At 34.0% G+C, this 12167-nt stretch overlaps 1 long non-coding RNA gene and 1 pseudogene across 1 annotated transcript; one reads left to right on the forward strand and one right to left on the reverse strand.

The window, feature by feature from the left end:
- Positions 1 to 878: 878 nt before the first annotated feature.
- Positions 879 to 12167, reverse strand: part of LOC138708105 (inactive selenide, water dikinase-like protein) — a 56371-nt pseudogene continuing 45082 nt past the window's right edge.
- LOC138708108 (uncharacterized) lies at positions 10543 to 12089 on the forward strand. Its single transcript, XR_011334578.1, has 3 exons — positions 10543 to 10803; positions 11405 to 11598; positions 11935 to 12089. It is a non-coding gene; the product is annotated as an uncharacterized lncRNA (long non-coding RNA).

Raw genomic sequence — 12167 nt, forward strand, 5'->3', positions numbered from 1 at the left:
TAGGGTTGGAAGTAAATCCCAAAAAGACTAAGTATATGATTATGTCTCGTGACCAGAATATTGTACGAAATGGAAATATAAAAATTGGAGATTTATCCTTCGAAGAGGTGGAAAAATTCAAATATCTTGGAGCAACAGTAACAAATAAAAATGACACTCGGGAGGAAATTAAACGCTGAATAAATATGGGAAATGCCTGTTATTATTCGGTCGAGAAGCTTTTGTCATCTAGTCTTCTGTCAAAAAATCTGAAAGTTAGAATTTATAAAACAGTTATATTACCGGTTGTTCTGTATGGTTGTGAAACTTGGACTCTCACTTTGAGAGAGGAACAGAGATTAAGGGTGTTTGAGAATAAGGTTCTTAGGAAAATATTTGGGGCTAAGAGGGATGAAGTTACAGGAGAATGGAGAAAGTTACACAATGCAGAGCTGCACGCATTGTATACTTCACCTGACATAATTAGGAACATAAAATCCAGACGTTTGAGATGGGCAGGGCATGTAGCACGTATGAGCAAATCCAGAAATGCATATAGAGTGTTAGTTGGGAGGCCGGAGGGAAAAAGACCTTTGGGGAGGCCAAGACATAGATGGGAAGATGATATTAAAATGGATTTAAGGGATGTAGGATATGATGGTAGAGACTGGATTAATCTTGCTCAGGATAAGGACCAATGGCGGGCTTATGTGAGGGCGGCAATGAACCTCCGGGTTCCTTAAAAGCCAGTAAGTAAGTAATCATGAAACACCCTGTATAAATGATTCATTGGGAAATTCAAGTTTGGAGCAAAGGGACTCACACAACACACAAGAGGATGAATTTTGGTCTGGCATGGATATCTGGAATAAACTTAAGATGAAATTAAAAACCGGAGATTAGAATCAAGCATGAATTTTATTAAAAATCTGGTTTAGGAGACAAGAGTAGCCGGAATACTATTTTCAATCTATCAATTACATAACATCTTCAGAATAGGACTTGATACAGATTTACCTATTCCAATTCATACCCTAATTGACAGAATTAAAAATAATCATTAGGCTATACAATATTTATAACAATGTATGTTCCATAATTTTATCCAAGAATTGTGCTATTGCATAGAAATTTAATAAATTCAAATTAGTGCTCACAAGTCTCTCAACATACAAAAATAATACTTTCAGGGGAAAAATGAAGCACAAGATATTCAATATACAAGTCTGTGAATGGAGGAATGTGCTTTTAATTTATTAGATACTAAATCAACTCCAATTAGGTAACTCAAAATGCATAGGAACAAGAAACAAGGACCCACGAAGGTAAGTCAAAAAGTTAATTCTGAATCCTCCAAGCCAAATATGCTAAGCCTGAAGATATATACTGTATTTCCTTATGTAATTTATTTCCAGGTAGAAATCACCCTAAGAACACTAACACTAGTCAACCAAGTAATGTCAAGGAATTATATACATCAAACTAGATTATTACAAATAATTTTGTATTCAGTAAACGAACGAAGTTATTTTTGCGAATATTCTGTTCCATTCACGTGTTATCAGAACTACATTTCGTACGTATTAACTTTACCAAATAGAACACACATTTTAGACTCTTTCAATATATTAGGTTCGTTCCAACAACAGTCAGGAACCGTCCGTAACCATCGTGAGCATGCACAGTACAAAAAAAGCGTTCCAACACAATCCAAACCAGTCCTGAACCGGAAACATGTACTGCAGTCGGGCGTTCCAACAAGCTTTTGACACGGGTTCGGAATGGTCAGAAATAGTCCGTGGATTGAGGCATGTACGGAAGAGTACGAGAGACGCGCATGCGCATAAGCTCACCAACGTCTCCTGGATACTGAAGAAAGACATGATCGACTGTTCACATCAATGAGGTTAAGATGAAAAGTGACAGTACAGACGAATAATAAAACTAGAGATTTAATTTAAATTTTCGCCAAAAAGAAAGGGAATGAAAATTATTTGGGTATTGAAATAGTTAATTACAATTTCAACATGCAGCTTTAATTAAAAATATATTAAAAATAACGTACATACATTAATAATTAAAAAAAAAAAACTATTTTTAGATGAGAGTCCCCCAGTACATGACGTTGAATTATCGGAATTCTTGCCTTCCATATTTTTGTAATCTTTTTATAGAAAATGATCGAAATTCTATTTTCTGGAATTAGAATTAGCTGCGAAATGGTAATAATTAAGCATCCCGTTCTTAGCAAACATGATCACAGTTATAGCATCTCTGGATTTAGTACATAACGATCTGCGAAAGCGTTCCAACAGCGACCAGTCCAGTTTCAATCCCATAGCAGATGCTCAACTAACGCATGCGCATAAGATGGTACAGGAACCGTACATGAACTGATCCATGAACCGCTTGTTGGAACGAACCTATTATAAATCAATACTTTAACAGAACATTCCCCTTTAAGAGGCTGTGCTCTTGGAAGGGGGAAAGGAAATATTGTGTCGCCTTAATGTTTGGTTTCCATATTTCAAGTACTAGAAGCCATTCCATTATAGTTGAAACATGACCTTGTCATCTTGCACAGGTTATGTGTGCGGCAACACATGGAAATCTTATGGAGTAGACATTTTTGTTCACAGTGTATACAAGGTCATGCTTCAACCACCGTGGAATGGCTTCTGCTTAAGATTCTTCTGTGTCACTACAGAATCTACGGCTCTAGTACCAATTCTTTGCAATATTGGTTAAAATAACCCAAGAAACACAAAAATATATCTATATATATAATAAATTACTGCAGAAAATACAGCATACAATATACGTCTACCTGGTTCTACAATAGTAAAACCAAGCCTAGTGGGCTAAACGTTAACTCTAATACAAATAAAATAAAAATATATAACTGAGGCATTGGTTACAAAAATGGTCACAAAATGAATCGAGTAACAGAAAAATTATTTTCATCTATGTAACATATTACCAATTATTTTCTTGAAACTGAGGTAAAGCATCCAATGGCAAAGCTGTTCTATAGACATGTAGCTGCCTCCATTAAAACTATTGTCAGTTTCAAAAATATAAATGACCGTGTAATAAGCATAAATCCTCATGACAACTTCTGCAAACAACACCTCATTACTAAGCATGTTAACAGGCTAGAAACTGTTCTGCCAGAATCATTATGCAACAAGGTTAAATTACAAAAATTATACGCGTATATCTCATCAGTCCTTCTCAATGACAGGTTTTTTTAACTGTAAGGAGCCACCATTGCACTCTCAGAACAGTGCCATATGCAGCACGTTCTACGTATATTATGGACAATATTAGTACCACTCTATAAAAATCATAATAGAGTGAAATTGCATTCAAACCAAATAATTCAACAAGATGACCACAAGCTCCAAACTTAAGAGTGTCTATTTACAAGACAACTGACAAATAAGGAACAGGTGCAAGTCATCAGCCTCTTCATGGACAACTGGATTTCTGGCTCAGCTGTATATTGCAACTGTTCTTATTCATAGGGGGGAGGGGAAAAAATGCCTGCAATAAATTTCCCAAGCAATGAAATTTGGCACATTAAAAAACTGAAATCCGGTATGTACAAAAATCACATGGGGAACTGTAGAAATTAAATTAAACACAGAGTATTGCTCGTTCAGCATTACTGATACTTTTACTTCAAGTGGGTTCGTGATTTACCACATACTATTTTTGGATTTTGTTCTAAGATTTACAGTTCTGAAAAATGAATTTCTTTTATATTGGAACTCATGCAGTTCAACAGTGACCAAAGCAGGAATCGTGATTACATCATGAGGTTTCGTAGAGAATGGATAGAGGAATTTTTGTTTAATATAACATAATATTGTTTTATTTGAAGTTCAGTCTAATTGACATATCACAAGTTTAAAATCAATGATATTTACATATGTAAATGATCATTGTGTATTATGAAAATTAAAGCAAACGTTTTCGCCCTTCGGGCATCATCGGGCATTTTACATACAATATCTTGCACATTTTTTATGTCTTTGTTGTGGAATGTGTACAAACTGATTAAACACAACCTTTATATAATAATGAAACAACTATTTTATGATTGACTTATAATTTAACAAGGAAACAAAACCTAAAATATACAAAACAATTATTAGAAGTATTCTCTTTTATGCAAGAGAAACTTGGACATTATCTAAGGAGACAGAAGCTAAACTAGGTATATTTGAACGCAAAATACTCAGAAGAATTTTTGGACCAGTGCAAGAAAATATGCAGTGGAGAATACGTTATAATAGCGAGCTATATAAATTATATAGAAGTTTTGATATTGTTACTTTCATCAAATTAAGGAGGCTTGAATGGGCCGGACGTGTCTATCGGATGGAAGGGAACAGAATACCAAAGAAGATCTTAGAAGGAAAAATACATGGTAAAAGACCAATTGGAAGACCCAAAAATAGATGGGTAGATGCGGTAACGATCGATTCTCAGGACTATCTCGGAACAACTGCCTGGAGGAAATTAGCACAGGACAGGGACAGTTGGAGGAAGAAAACTGAGGAGGCTAAGGCTCGACTTTGGGCTGTGATGCCATCGTATTAGTAGTAGTATAATTTAAACATAAGACCAACAGTTCAGCCATAATTTTATTACATATTAATTTTTTTACCTGTATTTTTACATTTTAGATCGTTAATCATCATAAGTCAATCATAAAATAGTTGTTTCATTATTATATAAAGATTGTGTTTAATCAGTTTTTACACATTCCACAACAAAGACATATAAAATGCACAAGATATTGTATGTAAAATGCCTGATGATGCCCAAAGGGCAAAAACGTTTGCTTTAATTTTCATAATACACAATGATCATTTACATATGTAAATGTCATTGATTTTAAACTTGTGATATGTCAATTAGACTGAACTTCAAACAAAACAATATTATGTTATATTATATTGACTATCTGAATATCTTTTTCATCATGTTTTCTAAGATAGCGAATTTTTGTTGTTGTTCTCTTGGAGAAACTGTAATATGTTGTTTGCTTTGGCAGTGGTTCAATGAGGAGTATATAGAAGCAACATGAAAAAGTATTACAATTGTCACTCTGAATACACAAGCATAATAGTTATTACTACTACTAATATATCAGTAGTATTACTATTATTATTCCATGTATTATGGGTCCCTATCACCACAGCATGGTGCAGCCTCAGATTGCGGATAAAAGTAGTTCCACCGTAGTTGAAGCATGGCCTTCAATCTCGTGCAGGTTATGTGGGCGGCAGCAGCATGTGAAAATTTTATGGAGTAGACACATTTTCGTTCACAGTGCATATAAGTCATGCTTCAACCACCGTGGAACAGCTTCTAGAGTAGACGGCCTCCAGATATGGAGGGTAGTTGCGAATATATTGAATAAACAGTCGCAGACAGCAGATAAGAAAAGGTTCTCCAGCTTTGGGGTTGGGCAAAGGGCTAACAACCTATCACTGTACAAAGAGCTCGTTATGAAACCCCAAAGTCTCGGGATGGAACAGATTCTTTGGAGTGACCAATGAATTTGCGGGACATGGGATATGATGCTAAGGACTGGATTAATCTTGCTTGGGATAGGGATCGATGGTGGGCTTATGTGAGGGTGGCAATGAAACTCCGGTTTCCTTAAAGGCCAGTATTAATTATTATTATTATTATTATTACTACTACTGTTGAGTCAGTGTTATCCTAATTAATTTTTACATGCATGAATATTGATGTTTTTTAAATCTCTTCCTTGAAGGATAAAATTACTAGGCTGTATTTCAATTTTAAGCTTTTTAATCTTTAGACGAATCTAAATATTATGAGTTATTTACTAGTTATTCATTTAATAATATTATTATAGAAAAACCGAGTCAATATTATGTACTATTGTGGGAATGGAATAGGCTATCAAACTCCAGGAATTGAACTCAGTGTTACATTAATTTCAGGAAGAGAAATACAGCGTAAAGAAATATATGGAAGCCAGCTACCTCATTACATAAGAAATAGCTCATGTTCTTAAGCCTTTTCATAAAGACGAGTTCCTAAGAAGAATAGTGATTCAAGTGACTGAAATAATATATCCATATGAAGTCGTTAATTTTAATAAAGCTGTGCATTTATCGACTAAGTATCCAGAGAAGAATTCAGATTATATTCATGAGGAAGGGTTAAAAAAAAAAAAAAAAAACGTATTATTCACTGGCTCTTGATGACAGTAGTAACATTATTGCTGATGCCAGCGTTTCTGGCGCATGTCCTTGAGTACAATGCAGTCTGCGAGCATTTGTTGATAGTGTAGCTGCAAATGGTACCGCCTTCTATACACGTCATGTCAGCAATCTGTCAACCACAGTTGTTAGTCTTGCTACCCAGACTGCAGAAAAATTAAGATACTCGCACTTAACTTTCCTGCGGTATGTCTTGAGTACAGTGTCCAGTCAGTGAGCTTATGTTGCCACTGCAGCTGAGAACAGTGCCTCCCCCTAAATACACGTCTGCCAACCATAATTGTCAGCTTTATCGTCCATAGACTGCTACAAAGTTAAGACAATCGCACTTAAGGTTCCCATTACTTCTTTCTCATGCCAAAAACGGTGGTGCGGCCTATACTAATACTGCAAAGCTTGCGAGGTGGTTGTTGAAATCATGTTAGTGTATGAACCACAACTTTCATGCCAAATACCTCTCTCCATTCATAGCATCTCTTTCGCGTGTAATCACCGTTGTTCGAGATTTGGTCACCACTGGTTGTGATATTTAATATTAAGACTCAATTGTTAAATTCAAGAATAATTTCTTTCTCCAGATCCAGAACATCCATTTCAACACTACATACAAGTTAAAAAAAAAATTGAATCAACCTCCATCCTCCCATTCATACACGAAGACAATACAGTTTCTTAAAAAAATTGTAAAACACAAGACTTACAATATTAATTCTCGTAATTATTAATATCAAAATAGGAGTGTATTTCTCAATAACATATGTAAAAACATTACACTCAACATCGTGGTTGTTGAATTAAGTTAAATTCTACAGCATTATAAAATAAAGATCAAAAGAAGTGATTTTGAATTGATACATGTATCATGAACAGTAATAAAAAATTATGAATACAAAACTCGTATATAATAATCTGCAAAGTATTCAAAACTATATGAAAAAAATACCTTTCAATTCACATGTTTCATCATTGAAATGTTTCCCTCTCCCCCTCCGATGTTCTGATGATTACCAGATAAACGTCGAACTATCGAGTTTAGTGACCTATAATTTCACATATTCGTTGCAACTAGCTAGCTACCTGTTTCATTTCACTTTTAACGTAGCATAGGCTCATAAGGCTTCTACTAAAAGCTTCTTGCTAATATAGCTGTGAAATAAAAACTACAGAGAAATAAGGCAACATGTTTATATGTAATATGTACTGTGCCTGTTGGCAAGATTACCAACTGATAACGGTCACAGCTGCTCACCTACACTCGAATTCTGCACGTCTGTAATAAATATATGTAGAACTGACAATTCCTATTTATGCAAGCTGTGTTGTCTAAGATGCCAGTATAAAGGGAAAAAAGTAAAATAAATTTCAAAGCAATATAACGTCTTGAACTATGACAAGTATAAGTACAGTGCTTCCTTCCTTTCTAAATTGATCTCACAAATTCAGAAGTGACAACAACATTACTTTCCTTTTTTGACAACTCACAAATATTAAATATAATCAGAAAATTTATTTCTGAATACCTATTTGTTTTTACTACAAAGAATGCAACAGACCACATTCCAAATTAAAAATTTAAGTACATTCGTGAGAAAAACAGTAGCTTCTAAAAGTATATAAAATATAAACAATTTTTCTTTGTTATATTATGAACTATTATGTACATGTAAGTATAGCACTTTCTTCTGAACAACTTTTCTTGAGGATTATTAAGGAAAATCATTATAAAAAGAAAGAGAGAAGAGAGAAAGAGAGAGAGAAACAAAAGAAGAGACAGGAGTGCATTTCCAAATTCCACGACTGAAAATTTTTTTTGATGTATGTAGTTTTAATCTGTGCTTAAGAAAACAGTAAAATTCCCATTACTTCATATTCAAATTTAAAACATGTAGACAGTGGTGACAAATATAAAAATTTTAGCTGCAATAATGTTGTAACAGCTTTCAACAGTCTGTAATTAGTAGTGGGCATGCAACTTAATTCTGTAAACAAATATACCCAGGTTCATAAAAAATATTACAGTAGTCTGAAGTTTTTAAAATAACAATAAATGTGCAGGATTCATTAGCACACTTGAAATAACAGCCTGCGACCTTACAATTTCACCACAAAGAAATAATGAAAGCATAGAAAACTTATTACACTGAAAGCATATGGCACACTGACATTTGCAACCCAAGATGCAGAAGACACTCATGGATAAAGAAATACCAAATTGAAATCTGTTCTCGTACAATACCAATACCTCCATTTAGGCATACTTGTTTAAGTAATGCAATTATCACTCCATTAAGATGAAAGCACTAGGAAGCACTGTGCTCTTTTCAAAGAGAATCATCAATCCATGAGCAGGGCAGGTATTATGTCACAAGACACAATCTCCCCTCGAAAGCTGATGTACGTTTACTTGTCATCTCTGCATTTGATAATCTTTATTAACCCAAGATGATTCTTGATTTACCAAAGTTCCCCGTCCTTTTCTTTTGCAGGAACTTCAATCACACGTGGCTTGTCAATAATTCGAGCTGTTCTGTTGCCCTTCTCCACAATACCGATGATCCAAGCCTGATACCCCTCCTGCTTTTCGATATCTTTACAATATGCCGCCGCTTGTTCCCTTGGCAAACAAATAAGCAAGCCACCTGAAGCAATAAAAGAGACAAAAGTTAAAGCAGACACTACCACGAGTCATCTAGTATCAAAGCCATTTTATAAAATTTTACAGGAAAAACAAAACAATCAATTTTAACAACAGTTTTTCTATAAACAGTTTCGTTATTTTGGCACCATAAAGTTACGACATAGACAAATATGTACTGGAAATTTGAATTTGCTAGTTCGCTGATTTTTAGCGGGAAACATACTTTTTACAGTAAAACCCTGATAAGACGCCGTTCAAGGGACCGGGTGTAAACCATGTATTAACCGGGACCGCAAATTAGGCGGGTATACTAATTTTGACTTATATACAGTATTTATTAGTATTTTTCTTTATTGAAATGCATGATTCATGAAAGGTAATACAGTATTACTCCATTATGTAATTACTGTACTGTACGTTAATAGTACATTATGCAACGAGCCTATAATGGTAGTAATTAAGACGCGAGCATGTTTATGAAATGAGCGCAAGTGAGTTTCATAATTTTCATACCAGCGAATTAATTACCATTATAGGCAAGTTTCATAAGACTTTTTATGCTCGACCATATTTCTAACTTGAAATTATTCCTAAGTATTCATATTATTCTTATCTGACTGGAGAGCAAAGTGACCTTGTGCAATATCCCGTAAATTGTGAGATGTGCGCAGACGCGAAAGTATTTATTTTTTTCCGAGAAACGAATGTCATTGACCTTGATATAATCTAGAGAGTAAAATAAACATTAACCTTGGTATAACCTTGAAATAGGTTTAGACATTGAAAAACGAGATGACAAATTGAATTTATTTGATTATTTACAATTAACGCTAATTATTATAGTAACAGAACATAACCTTCTGCAACAGTATTGGATTTCCAGCCTCCGTGACGTTTCGCTAGTTGTCTTTCAACTGCATATCCGAGAATAATCGATACTTGTACTTTCATATTGCTTTCTGATTGGTGGAAAACCTGAACTTTAATGAATAGGTGTACTTTAATGATGTCCATTAAAGGGCTGCTACCAGGTGTATAATTACTACATTTCGGTATGGTCGAGCATAAAGACATTTACAATATGTACTATGCTTAATTCTTTCGAAAAAAAAAAAGTCATTTATAGTTGTTTGCAGTGTGCATGTTCTCCAAGTCCTCATGTTTACCACACTTCAGTTTGTGATTACATCCTCCCAACATCGCAGCTGTAGTGATTGAGCCGCGATTTTTTATTATCATTCTTAATGTCGATGATGGGATTCCTAATGAATCAAGAGAGTTGTTTCTGAGAAAGAGTACTGTTCTCATCGTACTTTCGTAAGATTTTCAATTTTTCCGACACAGAAAGCACTTTTTGTTTAACACTTATTGTAATCACATTCACAGACACTTCAATACACTAAAGGACAACCAACTGACCAGCAAAAAATTTCCAGAATTTTATTACGGTCGAGTGAGGAATATTTGAGAAAGATAGGGTTAGCAAGAGGGTGAGGTATTGTATACTAGACACAACATATCATGAAGTACTAAGATACAACTTCGACATTTTTCCCCTATTACTTGATCACAAGCTAAAATCTAGTGCTTCTCCAGCCCACAAGTTCACTTCATTACTGCCAACACTTCCTCTAACACCCGCAAGTTACAGATATTGGGATAGTTAGTCATTTTGTAATTGTTAGGAGTGGCACGATTGATTCCGGTCAGCAGGCTGATAAATCACGTTCGGCAAAAATTCACCAATTTTAATATTGTGTGTATATTTTTATTGTATATCGCGATTATAATACATTATAAATTGCGAAAGTGGCGAGTTGTATTTGAAGTTATTGTTTTCAGCACTTCATAACTTTGAAATAGTTCTTTTCAGAACTACAATACCGATATTGTGTAGGCCTATATGCGTGTTTCGTGGTAAGTAAACATTTGGAATATGCTGTAATATTACAATAAATTATTATGCATATTAGAATGTTGTTCTGTATTGTGATTCACTCTAATATATGTATTAAGGTATTATAATAAGTTATATACTTTAATTTTAGAACAGTGACTACTGAAGGTAACATCATTCTTTGAACACAAAAAACAATTAATTATTCATATTAAAATGAATTATATAATATTTATATTGTTTAGCATAATATAAGGATTTTCTCAGAAACCTACACCAAAGGCACGATTCACTGTCTTTCGTGAAATGTAGATACCGGTAGTGATAAACACGTGGTTTTAGTTTGCAGCCATAAATACTTCCAACAATGCATTAGAATATACATGTAAGTATCAAATGACTTTTATGTTGAAAGTAAGTTATATACATTTCACAGAAGACAGTAGAACAAAAGGAAATTGTGTTTCGTTTGGTTCAGCTGTTTTGAAGAATTACGTAATATAGGCCTAATGTTTACATAACCTTACAAATATTTAGTGTAATAAAACTAATAAAATTAAGATTGAGGTTAGGTTAATGTGTAGTTCATATTTTAAAATACAGTAATCATTTCACTTTAAGATTAGGCCTACAACATGTCCAAAAGGAGAGAGATTGCAGAAACTTGTACATCAAGAAAGAAGAGGCGTTCATTGCAGAGCAGCTTACAAGAAGCAGTCGTTAATATGTACAGACAATTGAAGGCTGAAGCAGAAGAGGAAGATGTCTGTCTAACCAAAGGGGCTCTAATGAAAAGAATTGCAGTTCTTGTGGGTGTAAGTACATCTACCTGTTTTTATAAATAATATTTGACAGGATGAGCACAGACTTATTCCATAAGGATGCATCCACAATAGACTGTTCAAAATATTTACACAAGGACTTTATATCCTAATCTAATGTAGAGTTCATAATAAACTAATGTGTGAGGTGGAGTTTAATCCATATCTGCAACTAGTTTTGAAAAATTTTAAGCTTATAAATATGAGAAAAACCATAATCTTTATGTCTATAGAAATAATTAAAAAAAAGGTATATTATTTGTTTACATCACAGACATGAAAAGCTTGAAATATAAATATATTAATATAATATCCATATTTTTATTACAGCATTCGTACAGTGCAGTTGAAAGAATTATTGCCAAATATGAAAAGGGGCACCCACTGTCTACACCAGGGAAACACAAGAAACGTCCACGATGCGTAACTGGAATTGATGATTTTTCCAAGGAAGCCATTGCAAGATTTATATATGATAGACTGAATCAAGGTAAAGATAATTATGGCAGTGACATTTTTAAAAGAATTATATTAAGTTGAAACATTATAGCTTACTGTTTACA

This window comes from Periplaneta americana, chromosome 10, assembly GCF_040183065.1.
Source record: "Periplaneta americana isolate PAMFEO1 chromosome 10, P.americana_PAMFEO1_priV1, whole genome shotgun sequence".
NCBI lineage: Eukaryota > Metazoa > Arthropoda > Insecta > Blattodea > Blattidae > Periplaneta > Periplaneta americana.